This window comes from Choloepus didactylus, chromosome 24 (assembly GCF_015220235.1).
Source record: "Choloepus didactylus isolate mChoDid1 chromosome 24, mChoDid1.pri, whole genome shotgun sequence".
NCBI lineage: Eukaryota > Metazoa > Chordata > Mammalia > Pilosa > Megalonychidae > Choloepus > Choloepus didactylus.
The window spans coordinates 19,440,104-19,448,547 of NC_051330.1; the positions used below are offsets into that span (position 1 = coordinate 19,440,104).

At 37.0% G+C, this 8,444-nt stretch overlaps 1 non-coding gene across 1 annotated transcript; it reads left to right on the forward strand.

Moving 5' to 3' along the window:
* The first annotated feature begins 5,450 nt into the window (after nt 1-5,450).
* Nucleotides 5,451-5,557, forward strand: LOC119520145. Its single transcript, XR_005214138.1, has one exon. It is a non-coding gene; the product is annotated as a U6 spliceosomal RNA (small nuclear RNA).
* Nucleotides 5,558-8,444: the final 2,887 nt, after the last annotated feature.

Below are 8,444 nucleotides of genomic sequence, written 5' to 3' on the forward strand. Positions count from 1 at the left end.
CTCCATGCACTCTGGGGTCTTGGGTGGCAGCACTCTTCCTGAACATTGAGGTGGAAGGCCTGCCCTCTGCCTCTGGGACAAACACTCTTTCCATGTGCATGGGACACTCCTCCACTTTCACAGCCTGGGATCCCTTGCCTCCAGACCCCAACGTCCATGGTTCTGTCTTTGAAGAAAATTTTCCTTCAATTTGTTCCTTATTCATTTCCTCCAGCCCAGACCAGCAATGGTTCCATTTATACAGATTTCACAAAAATTCTGTAGGCTTGGCATGCAGTTTACAAGTGTCAAAAGCATCAGACAAAAGGACTTTCCAAAAATCCTTTCTGGATACCTCCATTTCCAATCCTGGCTTGTACTGAAATGATGGTTGGGTTCCATGTTTGGTTAAATCCTCATGTGGGGCTGTAGCTTTCAGAAGCCCAGAATCTTCCAAACCACCAGTTTCTGGTTTATTTGTACCCAAGAATTCAGTTCTTAGCTTATCTCTCTCCACTCCCATTTTACTATAAGCTGCAAGGAGAAGCCAGACCACACTCTTGATATTTAGTGTTGAAATCTCTTCAGTTAAGTACCCCAGGTTGTCATTTTCAAATTCTGCCTTCCTTCCAACACCAGGATTCAATTTTGAAAATTATCTGCCACTTTAAAATAAGGATCACCTTTCTTCCAGTTTGTAATGAAACATTCATCCTTGCGGTTTGAGACCTCATCAGAAGTATCGTTAGAGTACGTATTTCCACCAACAGTCTCTTCAAAGTTGTCTAGGCCTTTTTTATCAAGTGCCTTACAATTCTTCCAGAATCTTCTCCTTATCCATTTAAAAGCTGTGCCAACATGTTTGGTATTTGCAAACTCAGCAGCACCCCACTTCTCTGGTACCAAAACCTGTTCTGGTTTGCTAATGCTCCCTTTTTGCCAAATACCAGAAATGGATTGGCTTTTATAAAGGGGGTTTATTCAGTCACACAGTTACAGTCTTAAGGCTATAAATTGTCCAAGGCAAGACATCAACTGTTGGGTACGTTCAGTATGAAGGATGGCCAGTGGGGTCCTGAAAACATCTGTTAGCTGGGAACACAGGTGGCTGCCATCTGCTTGCTCTCAGGTTGTGTTACAAAATAACATTCTCCAAGTGTTGCTCTTGGGGCATTTTCTCCTCCCTTAGCTGCAGCTGCTCTTCAAAATGACATTCTCAGTTGTTCTCCAAAATGTCACTCACATCTGCTCTCCAAAATGTCACTCACATCTGCTCTCCAAAATGTGACTTTGCTGCTCCAAGTTCCTTCTGTTTGCCAGCTTTTTATGTGACCCCAGTGATTTAATTCAGACCCACCCTCTATGGGCAGGGTAACACCTCCATGGAAGTTACCCAAATTAAAGTCTTGTCCAAAATTGATTGAGCCACATCTCCATGGAAATACCCAGTTAATAGGTTTCAAACTAGTCAACACTAATATGTCTGCTTCCACAGGATTGCACAAAGATAATGGCATTTTAGGGAACATAATAATCCAAACTGGCACACCAGCCTTCTGGTTTATTAACCAGCCACAGATGGCCTTGCAATAATGTTAGAACAGTGCTTGCTTGACCAGACACCTGGGCACCATCACCTGGCCAAGTTGACACATGAATCCAACTGTCACAACCATATTGAGTTGTTTCTTTTTCTATCTGGATATATTTTAATATCTATTTCCTTTGTGGTTTACTAAGTGGTTTAAATTTAACATCCAGGTATATAACAATCATATTTATTTTGATACCTCCTTAACTTCAGTGGCATACACATATAATTTACCTATACCCTTCTCTATTCACACCTTTTCTTCTGTGCATGTTACCATATACCTTTGTACTTTGTATACTCCAACCCATAGATTTATCATTACTTGTCATTATTTGTATTTTAGCACATGTAGGAAGTAAGAAATGGAGTTACAAACCAAAAAAAAAAAAATACACTGGCACCACAATTCTGGTATTATTCTTACCTAAATGTTTAATTTATCACAGGTATGCATTTCTTTATGGCCATTCATACCACTGCTTAGTGTCCTCTCCTTCTCATGTGAAGAAGTCCCTTTAGCACTGCTTGTGGGACACCTCTACTTGTGAGGAACACCTTCAGCTTTAGTTTATTTGGAAAGGTTTTAATCTCTCCCTCCTTTTTGAAAGAAAGTTTCTCCTGACACTGTTCTTTGTTGGCAACTGTTTTCTTTCAGCACATTAAGAATTTCAGCTCACTGTCTTCATTCTTTCATGTTTCCTGATGAGAAATCATCAAGCAATCTTATTTGTATTTCCTTGGTCATAACTCATTGCCTTTTTCTTGAAGCTTTCAGAAGTCTCTTCTTGTTCTTTGCATTCCACAATGTATTGATCAGTAAATGTGAGTGTGTATTTCTCATCATGATTCTCATGATTTGTATCCTCTGAGAGCCTTGGATGTGTATAGTCACATCTTTTGCTCAACTTGAGAGGTTCTCTCTCATTATTTCTTTGACTATTAATTCTGCCCCTTTCATTTTTCTCCTTTTGGGACTCCTATGATTCATACATTAGTAGCCTTAAAACTGTCTCCTTTATCTCTTAAGCAATTGTCACATTTTATAATTCTTTTCTTATGTTTGCTCCTCTGCCTGATTTATATCAATTACCTTGTCTTTGTGTTCACTGATTCTTTCTTCTTCCACTGTTAATCTTCCCTTGAAACCCTTCTGGAAATTATTTCAGTTATTATCATCTTCAGCTCCAGTGCTTTTGTTAGGTTGGTTCCTTTTAAAATCTGTAACTTTACTAAGATTCTCATACAGCCTAATCATTGTTTTCCTGCAAACTTTAGTTCTTTCTCTGTATTTTCCTTCATCTCCTTGAGTATTTTAAGATCATTTTAAAGGTTTCATTTGGTATGTCCACATTTTGGCCTTCTTCAATGTTGGCTTCTGAAATTTTATCCTTTTCCTTTGGATGGAACATCATCTCCTGTTTGTCTTGTACTCTTGTTGCACACTCTATATTTTAATATGTTGATTCTGGTATTTATTCCCTGAGGTGTCTGTTTCTTGATTTTGTAACCAGCTGGTAATAAGACAGATTTTCTTGAGCATTGGCCCTCTTATCAGGAATGTCTGCAGAGAGTGAATGTAATGTGCATGGTTTTCCTTGTCTTTATGTGATTGTGTCTTGTGCTGTTCTTTACTTGTTAGTTGTTTTGTGGTTCCCCTGTTTTCAGGAGTTTATACCCTCTGTCTCCCAGAATGTAGACATCCTGTTCCTAGGTATTTGAAGTCCACAAGCTATTGCTTCATAACATCTTGCTCTATAGCTCTTACATGCCTTTCAATACCCCAAGCTGCTATTGCAGCTGGGTTGAGAGGCACATTGGGGAGGACTTTCTTGTCAAACTTTTCTGCTGAAACAGGGCCAGTGACCCATGTAGGGTTGCAGACCAGGTCCCAAATGCCCTGGTTAGAGAGTCAGGAAGGCCATCAAAAGCTTCCTTCACCATTCTGAAAGCTGAGCTCTATTGACCTGCCCAGAAAATACATCCCTTCATCTGTCTCCTGCAGCCATGAGGAAGAGTAGTTTCTTCAACTTACCTCTACCTCCCAGAGTGTGTTGAAATAATGGCTGTCACCATTGCCTTTGTAAGTGTGGTTTATGAGAGTGGCCACCCTTAGTACTGTGCTCCAGCAATCCAAAGTCATCAATCAAAAGCTGCAATCAGTTCTTTGCCATGAATTTCCTTGGTCTTGGGGAAGAGGATTTTTGTGTCCCTTTCTGTCCCCTGCAATCTAGCTAGGGGTTGGGCCCATGGTGGAATGCAGCAAGAGTGAGATAAGGGTGCCAGCAGCCACTTTTAAGGGAGAGAAATTTTCTATTATTTGCTAAAATTAGTCAGCCACTTCCTTCTGTTCTTCCTGGATGCTGTACAGTGTTCTTTTGGTCTCTGTAGATCCAAAATAGCTGTTTTAGATAGATCCTGCCTGCCTAATAGATTTTATAGTGGAAGGATTGAGTCTTGGGGCTCCCTATTCTGCCATCCCACACAGTCTTCTGGTACCATACACCTATTTTAGATCCAGCAATTTATCTTTTGCATGCTTGAGAATAATGAGTGTCTAGGTCCTCCAAACTCCAGCATAGCAATTTTAAAGGAAGCATATTTTTCATAGTAATGAAAACATGGTAACAAACAAAAAGCCAATTATTAAGAGAATGAATATCTAAAATAAAAACAATACATCTGATGGAACACTCCTAACAATGTTCCATAAACACACACTGAATATCCTGATTTACAGATGGTGATCAAAAAAGTCAGCTACAAAATAATATATATGATTCAATTTTAAAGAAGGTTGATTATTCATGGTATTCAGTGTCTGACATCAAAAGAAATATATATTCAGATGAACTAAAATGGAGGAAGATCAAGACCAATAATGTGTTGCTCTCTAAGTAAAGGTTTTTTCATATTTTTTCGTTGAATACTCCAAAAAATGTTATCTCTTGTCCTGCTAGTTTTTCCCTCTCTTGGTAAAGACCATTCTTTCTAGTTTCCTGGTTTAGAAGCTATACTTACTCTGAACTGTACTTGTATACATGAAGGCTGGAGCTCAGCTGAAATTTATTATAGGTAATTACAGACATAGACCTCCTCCCAGGATAGTGCAGTTATGTTATTTAAGGATAGATTGTAAATAAAGACAATTACACATTGATTACTTTGACAGAGAAGTACACTCATGTAAGTTCTTTCATTTTTTAAAAGATCATACCTGTATATAAAGACTCTTCCAAATGCACATTTTTTAATGAGTTCTCTGATGTTTCCTAATGGAAGAATTATATCTAAAGGTTTTCTCACACAGGTGGCAGACATATGGTTTCTCCCCATTGTGACTTCTCTCTTGTTGTGTAAGGTGAATATGTTGACTGAAGGATTTTCCACAAACAATGCAGACATATGGCTTCTCACCAGTATGATTTCTCTCATGTCACCTAAGGCTGCCACATGTGCTGAATGATTTTCCACACAGAGGGCTGGCATATGGTTTTTCCCCAGTATGAATTCTCCCATGTTGTCTGAGGGCAGAACTATCAGTGAAGCCTTTCCCACATTGATGGCAGACATGTGGTTTTTCCCCAGTGTGAGTTCTCTCATGTTGTGTAAGGTGAATACATTGACTGAAGGATTTTCCACAAACATCACAGAGAAGTCATTTCTCCAAAGTGTGAGTTCTCTCATACTGCCTAAGGTTACCACAATGACTGAAGGATTTCCCACATAGAAGGCAGACATATGGTTTCTCTTCAGCATGAGTTCTCTCATGTCTTTTGAGGGTAGAAATATCAGTGAAGTCTTTTTCACATAGATGGCAGGCATGGTTTCTCCCCAGTGTGAATTCTCTCCTGTTGCCTAAGGTGATAATGAATTTATGGTATTTTCTTCAGCAGCACATACATTAAAATTGGAATGATACAGAGAAGATTAGCATGTCCCCTATGCAAGGATGACATGTGAATTCATGAAGCATTCCATATTTTTAAGATTTTCCCTTGGGGTGGAGTTTACTCTGTGAAGGGCTTGCAGCTATCCTGCCTATGCACATAAATACAGTATTTTCCATTATGAAGCTGTATACTGGTGTTTCTAAGTGTGTATTTTAATTAATGTACCCTCCATGTGTATGGATTATGTCAATAATCCATATGTCAATCAAGAGAATTAAATTTTTCTAACCTAAATGATTTTTCTAGTTTTTTCCCTTGTAATTTTTATATCATCAAATTCACTTTTATTTTAAAATTAAGATGATCATTTACTGTTTGCATATTTTCCACATATGTGTATCTTAATTCCATAATATGAAAAATGATCATAATTCTTTTCAAATTATCTTAAATGATATTTAATGCTTAAAATTATGTAAAGACATGCAAATAATTACCCTTAGCATTCTAGCATTTTTAAGACTGTGATTTATTTTCTGATAACAAATACAGATAGATTCAAAGTCATCCCATAAACTTTTGTATATAGAAACTAAAGGTTTTACAATGTCCCATTGTCTTCTTGTCTCTGTGCATTTGCAGTCATTTAAATAATGTTTATCTTCTTTCTTATTCAAAATTTGTATTTATTCCAATGGTTTTCAGTTTTGAGATGTTTGTTTAAAACCTTGAATGGGCCCACTGAGAGCTGATTAGGATCTCCATACATTGGAGCTAAATGGATTGCGAGCTTTTGTTTAATGAAATGTAGAAGAGCTGCCACAATTTGAGTTCATCCCATCAATCCACATAGGATACACTTTCCTCTAGGTTTCAATTAACAAATATTGCCCAGAGTCACCCTCAGATATTTTAAGCCTGCACAAGGTAGCTTTATGAGGGCAGAGTACTGTTGGTGTTAATATGATTAGGCTAAGCAAATTCCAAATCAACATTCCAGGACTAAATGTTAGATGTTCATTCTCTCTGCTAAAGGCCCCATTTTTCTGAATTTTAAGATGTCCAAAACATCAATCCCTATTTCCACATCCATATAGCCTATTACCTAAGATTGCTTCCCCTGCTCATTTGATACCAACTTTCATATGTCATTTTCTAAATAGTATAAATATCAATTCATGAATACCATCTCATTGTCTTCATCACTGAGGATTTAATTTTTCTACTTATTGACTAATATTTTAATGCTGTTTTCATTCAGAATAAAAGATATGTGTACTTTTTCTTTATTAGAGAAGCTGTGGGTTTACAGAACAATTATGCATAAAATAGGTATTCCAACAAACCACCCTATTATTAACACCTTGAATTGGTGTGGAATATTTGTTGCAATTGGTGATAGCACATTTTTATAATTGTACTATTAACTCTGATCCATGGTTTAACTTAGGGTTCACTGTTTTTATAGTGTAGATGAATGGGTTTAATTTTTAAATTTTTGTGGTGTTTTTTTTTTTACCCTATATACAATCAAACATTTCTCCTGTTAGGTCCAGTTAATTGTGTTTTACTTGGACTAAAATTATACCAAAGGGTTCTCAGTATATATGACATGAACATGCTTACTGAAAATACTTATTTAATCTTGAATAGACAGGCAAATCATTGTTGAATTTCAGCCATTTGATCCACATTCAGGTCCTACTGCTGCTATATCAAGATTGTGGGATCCTAGAGCCTGGGCCTTTCCCTAGAATTCTGTGAAACTTATGCACACAGCAGCCTGCATTACCTGGAGCAGTTAATCAAAATGTAATCAGCCCCCTCAAATGGAGAGATGGTCACATCTCCACTTCTATTAACTAAACCTTTCCAAGGTCTGCTTGTTCCCAGAACTGAGATTGTTACTTTTATCTTAGCATGTAGCTAATCTAAATGTAACAAGACCCCTTTACCTCACACTCACTGGAATGTCTGTTTCAGGCCTCTATAACAGACCTTGCTGATTCTTGCCTAATTGCAGTGTACTTTCACACTGAGCCCTTAACTGGCCACCATCAGAGCAGTTTGACTGAGTTTTTTCTTTACTCCTGTAAGTTCCTATAACAAGATGTATGTCTCACTTCATTCATGGTGTTTACTTTGGTCTCCCTGGCAGAACAGCCCCCACAGGCCAGAGCATAGGTCATTTACATTTGTTCAAAAATGCTTATATTCCATTTTTTCCTATGTTCAGATGTTACAGTTGCTACAGGTTTAATTTGTTCTCTGTGTCTGGTTAGAAATATCACCTCTACACATCCTTTTAGAAAAAAGAAATTTTGGAGTTTAAATTTGTCAGAGCAGGAAGAACAAAATCCCATTGTCAGTAAGAGGATTGGTAAAATTTGGTTCATGAGGGCAGCTCTGTATTTATAGTCATATGTTGTTCTATGATTTTATTTGCTTCTCAAATATTGAGCAGTTAAAGAAGCACAACCTTGTTAAAGAAGAATGGGGCAATGAATATATTCTCACATAGAATCCATATTGGAAATAAAGTATACTATAACTATTGGAAAGGAAAATAAATGGAATGTGTCAATTTTAAAGGGTTAATTAGAACATGTAACAGTAATGATATTTCCCTTTCCATAAATTTACCCACTATTTTATTTGAAATTATACATTACTTTATGATCCTTAGCCTCAGTGGCCTACAAAAGAAAAAAATTTTACACATCCATAATGCATGCCTATTTTTTGTTGTCTATTCAAATTTTTAATTTTAGTATAGTATGCTTGAGGTAGATTGTATTATTAATATATTATTTCTCTTCCCTGTAAGAAGATTGTATACAAATACCCCATTGGTATAAAGTTTTGACATATATCTGGCTCATACAATTTAAAGACAAAGGAAGGAAAAGTGTAGATTAAAGAGCTATAGTATTCTTGGCCATTATCTGTATTGTCTTTGACTTTTGGTTTATGATTCTTCA